Raw genomic sequence first — 16,117 nt, forward strand, 5'->3', positions numbered from 1 at the left:
ATATATATTGTTACGGAACAGAGAAAGATAATGTACACTCTAAGTGAGAATACTAATAATCACCACTGTCCCGTAAAGGTCCAGGTTCAAAACAAAAGAGTTAGGTAAAATTACAAGTTAAAGTTTAATGCTCAAACTAACAACAAAACATTCAGGACTCATAAGGATAATGTAATGGCAAAAAAACAGGTTAAATATATGGTTAACTGCAATAGCCTCTATTAACATGAAATTAGCAAGAGTAAATTTACCTAAGTCAGCCCTGATAAAATGAAAATACACTGGGTAATGTTCAGTTAATGCAAGATAAATTATTACAGATACAAACTAATATTAAAACTGGCTGACAAAATGAATCCTACATAAATTACAAAAAAACCTCACTAGGCCTACAAATCAACACCCTATGCTATACAGTACAAGGAAAAAATGCAACAACAGTTATACTCAAATTACACAGCTGCTAGATGGTTGGAGACTTCCTGAGCACTCACAACAATAACTGTACAGGGGAGGACAGAGATGTGAACAAAATGAGGAGCAGATCTAAGTGGCATTAATGCAGAGACTGAGCTCATTATATACGGGCCGGCAGAGCTTGATACAACTTGTAAGAAGGACGCGCAAATGAAGCCATGGGGACAAAAAGTTGACAATCCCGCTCTGAACAACAGAAAGGACGACTTACTCTACTATAACGGTAGAAGGGGGGGACTGAGGCAGAACACGCTCGTGATCAAACATGCAGCATACTGTGCGTTAAAATTACACAAAGGATGATGAAATCATAGGCTATGTAACACCTCCCCACAAAGAAAAAGAAATTTACAAAGGAAATTTCTTATTACTCTAAAACAATCTGTCTAAAGTCTAGATAAGCAATCTGCAATAACATTTTCTTTCCCCTTGACATGTTGTATGTCTAATGAATACTCCTGAAGAAGTAGGCTCCATCTTGTCAATCTCTGATTTTTATCTTTAAACTTACTAAGGAATTTCAGTGGGTTATGATCGGTATAAATGACTATGGGGTCAAAACCAGAACACAAATAAAATGAAAAATGCTGTAAACCCAAAATCAAGGCCAAAAGCTCTTTCTCAATAGTTGAGTAGTTCTTTTGAGGTGGAGTGAACTTCTTACTGTAATAAGATACAGGATGTTCAATACCCTGATCATCCTCTTGCAGCAAAACAGCCCCAGCTCCTGTATCACTTGCATCAACAGCCATCTTAAAAAGCTTAGCAAAATTTGGAGTAGCGAGCACTGGCTGGCTTAATAGAATAGCTTTAAGTTTGTTGAAAGAGGATTCACAGTTATCGGTCCAGACAAATTTAACTCCCTTTTTCAGTAGGTCTGTAAGTGGCGATACAAGAATAGAAAAGTTAAGAACAAATCTCCTGTAATAACCTACCATTCCCAAAAATCTTTGTAGCTCTTTCCTACTTTTAGGTCTGGGAAGATCACTTATAACCTGAACCTTAGCTGCTGGTGGTGCAACATGTCCATCACCAATTACATACCCAAGGTACTGAACCTTAGCTTGACCAAACTCAAGCTTTGATAAATTAGCTACAAGATTAGCCTGAATGAAACGCTCAAGAAATTTACTGACATGGCATAGGTGATCTTTCCAGTTGTCACTGAAGATTAATACATCATCAATATAAAAAACACACCCTGCCAAATCCTCTGTTACAACATTCATGAGCTTCTGAAAAGTGGCTGGTGCATTCTTCATACCATACAGCATTACGGAACATGCAAAAGTCTTTCCTAGTGTTACAAAACATGAGATCTCCCTAGCACGTTCAGTCATAGGTACTTGCCAGTATCCCTTTAACAAATCAAACTTACTTATGTACCTAGCCTTTCCGATCTTCTCTATGCAATCTTCCACACGAGGGAGAGGGTAAGTGTCTGTTTTGGATATCTGATTAACACGTCTGTAGTCGATGCAAAGCCGCTGTGACCCACCTGGCTTAGGGACCAGAGTGACAGGAGAACTCCACTCGCTCTGACAGGGCTCAATCATCTTGTGGTCCAACAGGTAGCCAAGCTCCTTCTGGATGAGAGGAACTTTCACTGGGTTCACACGGTAAGGAGGCAATTTAATTGGCTTTGCGTCTCCAACATCGACATCATGCATCAACACAGTGGTTCTTCCTGGAGTGGCACGGAACACTTGCGGGTACTCCTGCAGTAATGCCGAAAACTCCTGCCTTTCCTCGGGAGGTAGATGAGAAAGCTTAGTCTGGAGATCATTCATGATGTCAGGATTCTTCCCCAAACTATCACTCAGGCTCATACTGCATGGGAGAGCTTCACTTGCAGACTCGGGTGGAACAGCTACAGTGCAGACTGGATTATTTTCGTCCCGCCTGTGATATAACTTTAGCATGTTGATGTGACATAGTTGCTTGCTCTTTCTACGATCTGGTGTGGCGATGACATAGTTGACATCACTGAGTTTCTTCTTCACGAAATAAGGACCACTAAACTTGGCTTGAAGAGGTTGCCCATGCACCGGTAGCAGAATCAAAACCTGATCTCCTGGCTGAAAGTGGCGTAACCTGGACTTCTTATCATACTAAGTCTTCATCTTCTCCTGAGCAGCTCCTAAATTCTCTCTCGCCAACTGTAAAGCAGTGGACAGCCGTTCTTTGAACTTCATCACATACTCCAGCAGGTTGACGTCATCTTCCTCTGACAGGCAGCATTCCTTGAGTAACTTAAGGGGTCCTCTTACTTCATGGCCAAACAGTAGTTCAAAAGGTGAGAAGCCCAGTGATTCATTTGGAGATTCTCTTGCAGCAAACACAACGAATGGAAGACCTTTATCCCAGTCTTTCTGATGTTCCAAACAGTATTTCTTGAGCATCGATTTGAGTGTTTGATGATATCTCTCCAACGCTCCTTGGGTCTGGGGATGGTAAGCTGAAGACGTGATCTGGGTGATGTCCAACTCTTTCAGAGACTGCTTGAAAACATTTGACATGAAATTACTTCCCCGGTCTGACTGTACCTCCTTGGGCAGACCATAACCACGTTCTTTGCTGAGATATTTCTAAGTGGAATGGCTTCTGGATAACGAGTAGCCATATCAATCAGGGTCAACACATAAGAAAATCCTGAAGAAGTCTTAGGAAGAGGGCCCACAATATCCACCAACACACGGGTGAATGGCGCCTCAAAAGGAGGAATGGGAACTAGAGGTGCAACCTTTTCGGTCTGATTACACTTCCCCACAACTTGACAGGTGTGACAAGACTTACAATACCATGAAACATACCTGAAGATACCTGGCCAGTAGAAGTGTTTCAAAATGCGTGCCACAGTCTTCCTCACTTCAAGGTGTCCTGCCAAACTGGAATCATGAGCCACTCTAATGATATCCTGCCTACATACACGAGGGATGACAACTTGATGTACAACCTCCCATTCACAGTCGGCTGATGCTGTTGGGGGTCTCCACTTCCTCATAAGTACTCCTGACTTTACATAATAACAAGTAGAAGCACCGGCTGACTCTCCTTCACTGTAAGCAGAGTTAGCTAGACCTTTCAACTCAGGGTCAGCAACCTGCAACTCAACCAACTCTTGACGAGACAAATTATCAACACTACGGGGTACTGCCTCATCTGGTGAGTGGTCCAAATTAGCAAGAAAAGTGTCAGCTAGGATAACATCATCATCATCATTATCCTCTAAATCACCAGTAACTTTAGACTTAGCCCTAGTGACAGCACATGCAGGGAACACATCAGGGACATCACAATCCTGGGTCGCAGCCACTGGCTCACTAGACAACTGAGGAGCTGGACACACTTGACTTCCACCAATATCATTTCCAAGTAAGAAAGTTACACCTGACATTGGGAGTGTCTCAACCAACCCAACCATAACGGAACCATTAACAAAACCAGACTCTAAATTCACTGTGCACAGAGGGACAGAGAAGTAATTATTCCCTACACCTTGTAAGATTACAGTTTCATCAGAGGAATTAACATTAGAGCCTAGAACACTGGTCAGCATAAGGGATTGGCAAGCACCTGTATCACGATATATTTGAACTGATTTCCTGTTATTACTGTCCAGAGGACTGACAAAACCATGAGACAGGAAATTAGCACATGAACTCTTGAGAGTGTCACCCACGTTACTGCTCAAAAGAGGAGCTCCATCATGAGAATTTAAGTTACCCCTCAAAGCAGGTTCAGTTAACTCAGTTAAAGAATTCTGGGAACTCTCAAGGGTTGACACTAGACCAATTGACTAAATATTTAAAGACTCCTTTTTGTTCACATCACGCTGTCTCCTGAAACATTTCTCCGTAGTATGACCAAGCTTACTACAATAAGTACATTTACTTTTCTGAAATCTAGAGGTGAAGCTGGTATTTACTTCCTGAGAAACATCATCTTTATTCTCTTTCCTGTTACCTGTACTCTGAGTAGAGGCAACGTACTTACTCTCAGCTTTCCCTTTTTCTTTAGAATATCTCTTGTGTGTGAGAACATATTCATCAGCTAAAACTGCAGCATCAGACAAATTATCTATTCTTTTCTCATCAAGATATAGGCTTACATCTTTATAAATACACCTCTTGAAGTCCTCCAGCAAAATCATCTGCTTAAATTTACCAAAATCAGAATCCACATTCTAAGAATTTAACCATTGCTCTAACAGATCTTCTTTGATTTTTGCATACTCAACATGGGATTGCTTATCTTGCTTATAGGTTGTCCTAAATTTTACTCTATAGGCTTCAGGAACAAGCTCATAGGCCTTAAGAATCAAGCTCTTAACTACATCATAATTATCAGATTGATCCTGAGGCAAAGATGCATAAGTTACTTGAGCTTTACCGGTGAGAACAGTTTGAAGGAGTACTGGCCAATACTCCTTGGGCCAATTAAAACCTGTAGCTACCCTCTCAAACAACTGAAAATACTTTGTTAAATCAGATTCATTAAAAGGAGGGACAAGTTTAACATTTTTAGCCACATCAAAATCATCAGAGCAAGATGATCCAGTTCCACCTTGTTTCATGCGATACTCATGGTCTGCCTGAATCCTGGCAAGTTCAACTTCTGCGTGTATCTGTGCCTCCTGAATCCGAGCCTGAGATTCAGCCTCCTTAGCATTTGCTTGAAATTCAGCCTCCTTAACACGAGACTCCGCCTCCTTATCCTGAGCCTCCTGCAGGGCTAGCTGTAACTTAGCTAATTCAATCTGCGTTCGCTCATTTGGAGGAGTTACAATAAACAAGCTTTCATTAATCATGTCAACAATTTGATCTTTAGAATGATGAGAGTGAACTGCAATTCCCAATTGTTGAGCAACAAGCTTAAGTTCATTGTTTGTTCTGTTTTCTACACCCAACACTGTTTGCACATTTGACAAAAAATCTTTGGCTTCATCAAGTGTAGTAATAGTAGACATCATAAGTAACAGTCACAAAATATCAAGCAATATCCTTATGATAATATCCTGAATATCCTGATATGAGGTCGCCAAATTTATGTTATGGAACAGAGAAAGATAATGTACACTTTAAGTGAGAATACTAATAATCACTACTGTCCTGTAAAGGTTCAGGTTCAAAACAAAAGAGTTAGGTAAAATTACAAGTTAAAGTTTAATGCTCAAACTAACAACAAAACATTCAGGACTCATAAGGATAATGTAATAGCAAAAAAACAGGTTAAATATATGGTTAACTGCAATAGCCTCTATTAACATGAAATTAGCAAGAGTAAATTTACCTAAGTCAGCCCTGATAAAATGAAAATACACTGGGTGATGTTCAGTTAATGCAAGATAAATTATTACAGATACAAACTAATATTAAAACTGGCTGACAAAATGAATCCTACATAAATTACAAAAAAACCTCACTAGGCCTACAAATCAACACCTTATGCTATACAGTACAAGGAAAAAATGCAACAACAGTTATACTCAAATTACACAGCTGCTAGATGGTTGGAGACTTCCTGAGCACTCACAACAATAACTGTACAGGGGAGGACAGAGATGTGAACAAAATGAGGAGCAGATCTAAGTGGCAATAATGCAGAGGCTGAGCTCATTATATAGGGGCCGGCAGAGCTTGATACAACCTGTAAGAAGGACGCGCAAATGAAGCCATGGGGACAAAGAGTTGACAATCCCGCTCTGAACAACAGAAAGGACGACTTACTCTACTATAACGGTAGAAGGGGGGGACTGAGGCAGAACACGCTCGTGATCAAACCTGCAGCATACTGTGTGTTAAAATTACACAAAGGATGATGAAATCATAGGCTATGTAACAATATATATATATATATATATATATATATATATATATATATATATATATATATATATATATATATATATATATATATATATATATATATATAAAGTATTTATCTGAAAGAGTATAATATCATATCATCGTATTTCTACCCTATTTCACACTGATAGGTTGGGTGGAAGGGATCGAAAACAGGAACAAGAGAATTAACGGTAGAGTAGAGAGGGAATAATTATTCATTATTCAAGCCTCTAGAATTCTCATTTACACCTCACACACCAAACCATCATAGTCCCTATGGGATAGACACCGTTCTAGCCCTGTCGTGGTTCGTGCAGTTCTCTTTGATCCTCTGTACTCAGAACTATTCCACATGAAGGCCGTAACACCATGCACTTTCCTTCTATTCCACATTAACCCCAAAACACCATCTACTTTCCTTCTATTCCGCATCAGCACCATAACACCATCCACTTTTCTTCCTTGAGTCACGCTGCTCCCTGCTTCCTTTATACTTGAAATCTTCTACCAACTGAAATTTCTTTCTGGATTCACTGACAATCACTTTTATTTTTTTTTTTACATTAACTCTCAGGCTTCTCTCTCAAAACTATCCGGTCTTCAAAGATCCAGTTCAGTATTACCAGTCATTACAGCATCACTAAGTTTAATATATTATCACCGTCATCATTCATGATCAGCTTCATCTCCGCATCCACAGTTCTTGTTTTATCTGCTTTGATAATGCCATCCAAGTCTATGTTGAACAACTATAGGGTTATCACACACGCTTATCTCACTCTAGTACTGATAGTGAACCATTCAGATATCCGTATATCCAAACACATATGCGACTTTGCCATCAAAAAAAGTTCTTACAATATCTAGTAGCTTTTTTTCCACACCATACATACAGTATACAACACCTTCCATTATCCCTTCCTGTTCGCCCAGTCGCATAGTTTTTTCCAGATTAAACACACACACACACACACACACACACACACACACACACACACACACCTTGTCTCCAGTGTTCCCCTTTCTGCAAAGCATTTGATTCACATTATCTTCTGCCACTCCGGAATCTACCCTGTTCATCACTCACCAGGCATTCTGATATGCGGTATGCCTCACTTCATAATTATTCTTTTGGTTACCGTATGACAAGATGATCATTCTCTTTGTACAACATTTATTGCCTTCCCTACACTACATACTGTCATTTCTGTATCTCATTCTGTAAGTGTTGCATTGCCTTTCTTCATCCATACCAAATGTCTTTTCAGTTTTGTCACTGGCATATTTTCCGACACCGGACTTCCTCCTTGTGCACCACTCGACCCAATCACATGTACTGTACCACCTCTCTGCTTTTGTCGGTGACATTCTTGAAACTGAAAATATGGCGGAAAATAATACGGTTAAGGCTTTTGCTCTCTGGATGCAACAGATTGTTTTACTCAGGCTACCACAAGACGATTTTGATTTGTTAAAAATCAAGCAGTCCCTTGGTATTGGTGTTTAAAATATCCTTTAGAATGCTGGAATATTCCTTACAAGAACAAACTAATCCTGAGTTACCCTGAATATAATATGCGAATGTGTACATTGCAGTGAAGCAGCCAAGGAAGTGTAAAAATAATATTGAAAACTACATAATCCCTTCGTATATTGTGTATTGTCATTGTGCTCTGATATTCCCTCCCCCCCTCCTCCCACACACACCATACTCTTATTTCGTATGCAAACACCTCATGCATGTCCCAACCACAAGCACGCTCTATTTACGCTTCATATGTAAACACTCCCTGAATGCTCCTTTGAATTGTTGATATCCGTATCTCACACAGAGGTACCGTCATCGTACCTTCATTCATAGGTACAGTTGTCGACATAAATACTGAATCACATTACTATGACAAACAACGAAACAGCGCGCAGTGACGCACAAAACCCTGTACACCTACCGCAGGAGCCTGAGAGAATTTTTCTAAATGTTGTGTACGAGGATCATTGGTTTTGGACGAAGAGTCGAGTGATATTACTGCCCTCTGGTGCTCAAGCAGGAGATTGAATAAATTCGTAAGGTTTGATGAATACAAGGCAGAAGCTCAAACCAACCGAGGCTTGCATTAGTCATAGTCATCCCTCCACTCCAATGACGCATTTTTGTGGTATGTTTTTGATATGCAAAGACGATTTTACTCACCTTTGGAAAGGCTTTTCGAACTGGAGGGTTAGATAATAGCCTTCCTTAACACCCTCCCAAAAAGACGATTCCCCAAAGCTATAAATAAATAAATAAATAAATAAATACAGTAAATAATCTGAAGGTAGTAAAGATTGAATCTGAGAATACGTCTTTGGAGTGAAGGGTTTAGGACTTTGTTTCTGCTTTATAAGTTTTAAAGTGAATCATATAGGGACAAAAGGGATATAATTGATGCCGTGACTTTACCACTGCCGGCTGTGACGAGGTAAGGTGATATATATATATATATATATATATATATATATATATATATATAAATATATATATATATATATATATATATATATATATATATATATATATATTGTTACATAGCCTATGATTTCATCATCCTTTGTGTAATTCTAACGTACAGTATGCTGCATGTTTGATCACGAGCGTGTTCTACCTCACTCCCCCCTTCTACCCTTATAGTAAAGTAAGTCGTTCTTTCTGTTGTTCAGAGCAGGATTGTCAACTCTTTGTCCCCATGGCTTCATTTGCGCGTCCTTCTTACAAGTTGTATCAAGCTCTGCCGGCCCCTATATAATGAGCTCAGTCTCTACATTAATTGCCACTTAGATCTACTCCTCATTTTGCTCACATCTCTGTCCTCCCCTGTACAGTTGTTATTATTGTGAGTGCTCAGGAAGTCTCCAGCCATCTAACTGCTGTGTAATTTGAGTATGAGTGTTATTACATTTTGTTCTCGTACTGTATAGCATAAGGTGTTAATTTGTAGGCCTAGTAAGGTTTTTGTGATTTATGTGCTTTGGGTGTCAGCCCTTATTAATAATATTTTGTATCTGTAATAATATATCTTGCATTCACTGTGTATTATCTGGTATTTTCATTTTATCAGAGCTGACTTAGATAAATTTACTCTTGCTAATTTCGTGTTAATAGAGGCTATTGCAGTTAACCATATATTTAACCTGTTTTTTGCCATTACATTATCCTTATGAGTCCTGAATGTTTTGTTGTTTGTTTGAGCATTAAACTTTAACTTGTAATTTTACCTAACTCTTTGTTTTGAACCTGGAACTTTGCGGGACACTTTTCTCTGTTCCGTAACATAAATTTGGCGACCTCTTATCAGGATATTCAGGATATTATCATAAGGATATTGCTTGATATTTTGTGACTGTGATTTATTCATGACGTCTACTATTACTACGCTTGATGAAGCCAAAGATTTTTTGTCAAATGTGCAAACAGTTGTGATGTAGAAAACAGAACAAGGAATGAACTTACGCTTGTTGCTCAACAATTGGGAAATGCTGTTCGCTCTCATCATTCTAAAGATCAAATTGTTGACATGATTAATGAAAGCTTGTTTAATGTAAGTCCACCAAATGAGCAAACGCAGATTGAATTAGCTTAGTTACAGCTAGTCTTGCAGGAGGCCGTGTTAAGGAGGCTGAATTTCAGGCAAATGCTAAGGAGGCTGAGTATCAGGCACGTGCTAAGGAGGCTGAGTCTCAGGCTCGTATTCAGGAGGCACAAATTGAAATTGCTAGGATTCAGGCAGACCATGAGTATCGCATGAAACAAGGTGGAACCGGATCATCTAGCTCTGATGATTTTGATGTGACTAAAAATGTTAAACTTGTCCCTCCTTTTAATGAATCTGATTTAACAAAGTATTTTCAGTTGTTTGAGAGGGTAGCTACAGGTTTTAATTGGCCCAAAAAGTATTGGTCAGTACTCCTTCAAACTGTTCTCAACGGTAAAGCTCATGTAACTTATGCATCTTTGCCTCAGGATCAATGTGATAATTATGATGTAGTTAAGAGCTTGATTCTTAAGGCCTATGAGCTTGTTCCTGAAGCCTATAGAGAAAAATTTAGGACAACTTATAAGCAAGATAAGCAATCCCATGTTGAGTATGCAAAAATCAAAGAAGATCTGTTAGAGCAGTGGTTAAATTCTAAGAATGTGGGTTCTGATTTTGACAAATTTAAGCAGATGATTTTGCTGGAGGACTTCAAAAGGTGTATTTATAAAGATAAAAGCCTATATCTTGATGAGAAAAGAATAGATAATTTGTCTGATGCTGCAGTTTTAGCTGAGGAATATGTTCTCACTCACAAGAGATATTCTAAAGAAAAAGGGAAAGCTGAGAGTAAGTACGTTGCCTCTACTCAGAGTGCAGGTAACAGGAAAGAGAATAAAGATGATGTTTCTCAGGAAGTAAATACCAGCTTCACCTCTAGATTTCAGAAAAGTAAATGTACTTATTGTAGTAAGCTTGGTCATACTACGGAGAAATGTTTCAGGAGACAGCGTGATGTGAACAAAAAGAGTCTTTAAATATTTAGTCAATTGGTCTAGTGTCAACCCTTGAGAGTTCCCAGAATTCTTTAACTGAGTTAACTGAACCTGCTTTGAGGGGTAAATTAAATTCTCATGATGGAGCTCCTCTTTTGAGCAGTAACGTGGGTGACACTCTCAAGAGTTCATGTGCTAATTTCCTGTCTGAAGGTTTTGTCAGTCCTCTGGACAGTAATGACAGGAAATCAGTTAAAATATATCGTGATACAGGTGCTTGCCAATCCCTTATGCTGACCAGTGTTCTAGGCTCTAATGTTAATTCCTCTGATGAAACTGTAATCTTACAAGGTGTAGGGAATAATTACTTCTCTGTCCCTCTGTGCAGAGTGAATTTAGAGTCTGGTTTTGTTAATGGTTCCGTTATGGTTGGGTTGGTTGAGACACTCCCAATGTCAGGTGTAACTTTCTTACTTGGAAATGATATTGGTGGAAGTCAAGTGTGTCCAGCTCCTCAGTTGTCTAGTGAACCAGTGGCTGCGACCCAGGATTGTGATGTCCCTGATGTGTTCCCTGCATGTGCTGTCACTAGGGCTAAGTCTACAGTTACTGGTGACTTAGATGATAATGATGATGATGATGTTATCCTAGCTGACACTTTTCTTGCTAATTTGGACCACTCACCAGATGAGGCAGTACCCCGTAGTGTTGATAATTTGTCTCGTCAAGAGTTGGTTGAGTTGCAGGTTGCTGACCCTGAGATGAAAGGTCTAGCTAACTCTGCTTGCAGTGAGGAAGAGTCAGCTGCTGCTTCTACTTGTTATTATATAAAGTCAGGAGTACTTATGAGGAAGTGGAGACCCCCAACAGCATCAGCCGACTGTGATTGGGAGGTTGTACATCAAGTTGTCATCCCTCGTGTTTGTAGGCAGGATATCATTAGAGTGGCTCATGATTCCAGTTTGGCAGGACACCTTGGAGTGAGGAAGACTTTGGCACGCATTTTGAAACACTTCTACTGGCCAGGTATCTTCAGGGATGTTTCCTGGTATTGTAAGTCTTGTCACACCTGTCAAGTTGTGGGGAAGTGTAATCAGACCGAAAAGGTTGCACCTCTAGTTCCCATTCCTCCTTTTGAGGCGCCATTCACCCGTGTGTTGGTGGATATTGTGGGCCCTCTTCCTAAGACTTCTTCAGGATTTTCTTATGTGTTGACCCTGATTGATATGGCTACTCGTTATCCTGAAGCCATTCCACTTAGAAATATCTCAGCAAAGAACGTGGTTAAGGAAATGCTAGGGTTCTTCACAAAGTTTGGTCTGCCCAAGGAGGTACAGTAGACTGGGGAAGTAATTTCATGTCAAACGTTTTCAAGCAGTCTCTGAAAGAGTTGGGCATCACCCAGATCACGTCTTCAGCTTACCATCCCCAGACTCAAGGAACGTTGGAGAGATATCATCAAACACTCAAATCGATGCTTAAGAAATACTGTTTGGAACATCAGAAAGACTGGGATAAAGGTCTTCCATTCGTTGTGTTTGCCGCAAGAGAATCTTCAAATGAGTCACTGGGCTTCTAACCCCTTAAACTACTGTTTGGCCATGAAGTAAGAGGACCCCTTAAGCTACTCAAGGAATGCTGGCTGTCGGATGAAGATGACGTCAACCTGCTGGAGTATGTGATGAAGTTCAAAGAACGGCTGTCCACTGCTTTACAGCTGGCGAGAGAGAATTTAGGAGCTGATCAGGAGAAGATGAAGACTTGGTATGATAAGAAGTCCAGGTTACGCCACTCTCAGCCAGGAGATCAGGTTTTAATTCTGCTACTGGTGCATGGGCAACCTCTTCAAGCCAAGTTTAGTGGTCCTTATTTCGTGGAGAAGAAACTCACTGATATCAATTATGTCATCACCACACCAGATCGTAGAAAGAACAAGCAACTTTGTCACATCAACATGCTAAAGTTATATCACAGGCGGGACGAAAATAACCCAGTCTGCACTGTAGCTGTTCCACCCGAGTCTGCAAGTGAAGTTCTCCCATGCAGTATGAGCCTGAGTGATAGTTTAGGGAAGAATCCTGATATCATGAATGATCTCCAGACTACGCTTTCTCATCTAGCTCCCGAGGCAAGGCAGGAGTTTTCGGCATTACTGCGGGAGTACCCGCAAGTGTCCTGTGCCACTCCAGGAAGAACCACTGTGTTGATGCATGATGTCGATGTTGGAGACGCAAAGCCAATTAAATTGCCTTCTTACCGTGTGAACCCAGTGAAAGTTCCTCTCATCGAGAAGGAGCTTGGCTACCTGTTGGACCACAAGATGATTGAGCCCTGTCAGAGCGAGTGGAGTTCTCCTGTCACTCTAGTCCCTAAGCCAGGTGGGTCACAGCAGCTTTGCATTGACTACAGACGTGTTAATCATATAAGCAAAACAGACCTCGTGTGGAAGATTGCATAGACAAGATCGGAAAGGCTAGGTACATAAGTAAGTTTGATTTGTTAAAGGGATACTGGCAAGTACCTATGACTGAACGTGCTAGGGAGATCTCATGTTTTGTAACACTAGGAAAGACTTTTGCATGTTCTGTAATGCCATATGGTATGAAGAATGCACCAGCCACATTTCAGAAGCTCATGAATGTTGTAACAGAGGGTTTGGCAGGGTGTGTTGTTTATATTGATGATGTATTAATCTTCAGTGACAACTGGAAAGATCACCTATGCCATGTCAGTAAATTTCTTGAGCGTTTGGTTCAGACTAATCTTGTAGCTAATTTATCAAAGTGTGAGTTTGGTCAAGCTAAAGTTCAGTACCTTGGGTACGTAATTGGTGATGTACATGTTGCACCAGCAGCAGCTAAGGTTCAGGTTATAAGTTATCTTCCCAGACCTAAAAGTAGGAAAGAGCTACAAAGATTTTTGGGAATGGTAGGTTATTACAGGAGATTTGTTCTTAACTTTTCTATTCTTGTATCACCACTTACAGACCTACTGAAAAAGGGAGTTAAATTTGTCTGGAATGATAACTGTGAATCCTCTTTCAGCAAGCTTATAGCTATCCTATTAAGTCAGCCAGTGCTTGCTACTCCAAATTTTGCTGAGCCTTTTAAGATGGCTGTTGACGCAAGTGAAACAGGAGCTGGGGCTGTTTTGCTGCAAGAGGATGATCAGGGTATTGAACACCCTGTATCTTATTGCAGTAAGAAGTTCACTCCACCTCAAAAGAACTACTCAACTATTGAGAAAGAGCTTTTGGCCTTGATTTTGGGTTTACAGCATTTTTCATTTTATTTGTGTTCTGCTTTTGACCCCATAGTCATTTATACCGATCATAACCCACTGAAATTCCTTAGTAAGTTCAAAGATAAAAACCAGAGATTGACAAGATGGAGTCTACTTCTTCAGGAGTATTCATTAGACATACAACATGTCAAGGGGAAAGAAAATGTTATTGCAGATTGCTTATCTAGACTTTAGACAGATTGTTTTAGAGTAATAAGAAATTTCCTTTGTAAATTTCTTTTTTCTTTGTGGGGAGGTGTTACATAGCCTATGATTTCATCATCCTTTGTGTAATTCTAACGTACAGTATGCTGGATGTTTGATCACGAGCGTGTTCTACCTCACTCCCCCCTTCTACCCTTACAGTAGAGTAAGTCGTTCTTTCTGTTGTTCAGAGCAGGATTGTCAACTCTTTGTCCTCATGGCTTCATTTGCGCGTCCTTCTTACAAGTTGTATCAAGCTCTGCCGGCCCCTATATAATGAGCTCAGTCTCTACATTAATTGCCACTTAGATCTACTCCTCATTTTGCTCACATCTCTGTCTTCCCCTGTACAGTTGTTATTATTGTGAGTGCTCAGGAAGTCTCCAGCCATCTAACTGTTGTGTAATTTGAGTATGAGTGTTATTACATTTTGTTCTTGTACTGTATAGCATAAGGTGTTAATTTGTAGGCCTAGTAAGGTTTTTGTGATTTATGTGCTTTGGGTGTCAGCCCTTATTAATAATATTTTGTATCTGTAATAATATATCTTGCATTCACTGAGTATTATCTGGTATTTTCATTTTTATCAGAGCTGACTTAGATAAATTTACTCTTGCTAATTTCGTGTTAATAGAGGCTATTGCAGTTAACCATATATTTAACCTGTTTTTTGCCATTACATTATCCTTATGAGTCCTGAATGTTTTGTTGTTTGTTTGAGCATTAAACTTTAACTTGTAATTTTACCTAACTCTTTGTTTTGAACCTGGAACTTTGCGGGACAGTTTTCTCTGTTCCGTAACATAAATTTGGCGACCTCTTATCAGGATATTCAGGATATTATCATAAGGATATTGCTTGATATTTTGTGACTGTGATTTATTCATGACGTCTACTATTACTACGCTTGATGAAGCCAAAGATTTTTTGTCAAATGTGCAAACAGTTGTGATGTAGAAAACAGAACAAGGAATGAACTTACGCTTGTTGCTCAACAATTGGGAAATGCTGTTCGCTCTCATCATTCTAAAGATCAAATTGTTGACATGATTAATGAAAGCTTGTTTAATGTAAGTCCACCAAATGAGCAAACGCAGATTGAATTAGCTTAGTTACAGCTAGTCTTGCAGGAGGCCGTGTTAAGGAGGCTGAATTTCAGGCAAATGCTAAGGAGGCTGAGTATCAGGCACGTGCTAAGGAGGCTGAGTCTCAGGCTCGTATTCAGGAGGCACAAATTGAAATTGCTAGGATTCAGGCAGACCATGAGTATCGCATGAAACAAGGTGGAACCGGATCATCTAGCTCTGATGATTTTGATGTGACTAAAAATGTTAAACTTGTCCCTCCTTTTAATGAATCTGATTTAACAAAGTATTTTCAGTTGTTTGAGAGGGTAGCTACAGGTTTTAATTGGCCCAAAAAGTATTGGTCAGTACTCCTTCAAACTGTTCTCAACGGTAAAGCTCATGTAACTTATGCATCTTTGCCTCAGGATCAATGTGATAATTATGATGTAGTTAAGAGCTTGATTCTTAAGGCCTATGAGCTTGTTCCTGAAGCCTATAGAGAAAAATTTAGGACAACTTATAAGCAAGATAAGCAATCCCATGTTGAGTATGCAAAAATCAAAGAAGATCTGTTAGAGCAGTGGTTAAATTCTAAGAATGTGGGTTCTGATTTTGACAAATTTAAGCAGATGATTTTGCTGGAGGACTTCAAAAGGTGTATTTATAAAGATAAAAGCCTATATCTTGATGAGAAAAGAATAGATAATTTGTCTGATGCTGCAGTTTTAGCTGAG

Source organism: Coenobita brevimanus, chromosome 63, assembly GCF_032717465.1.
Source record: "Coenobita brevimanus isolate Jiangsu-jjx chromosome 63, ASM3271746v2, whole genome shotgun sequence".
In the NCBI taxonomy this organism is placed as follows: domain Eukaryota; kingdom Metazoa; phylum Arthropoda; class Malacostraca; order Decapoda; family Coenobitidae; genus Coenobita; species Coenobita brevimanus.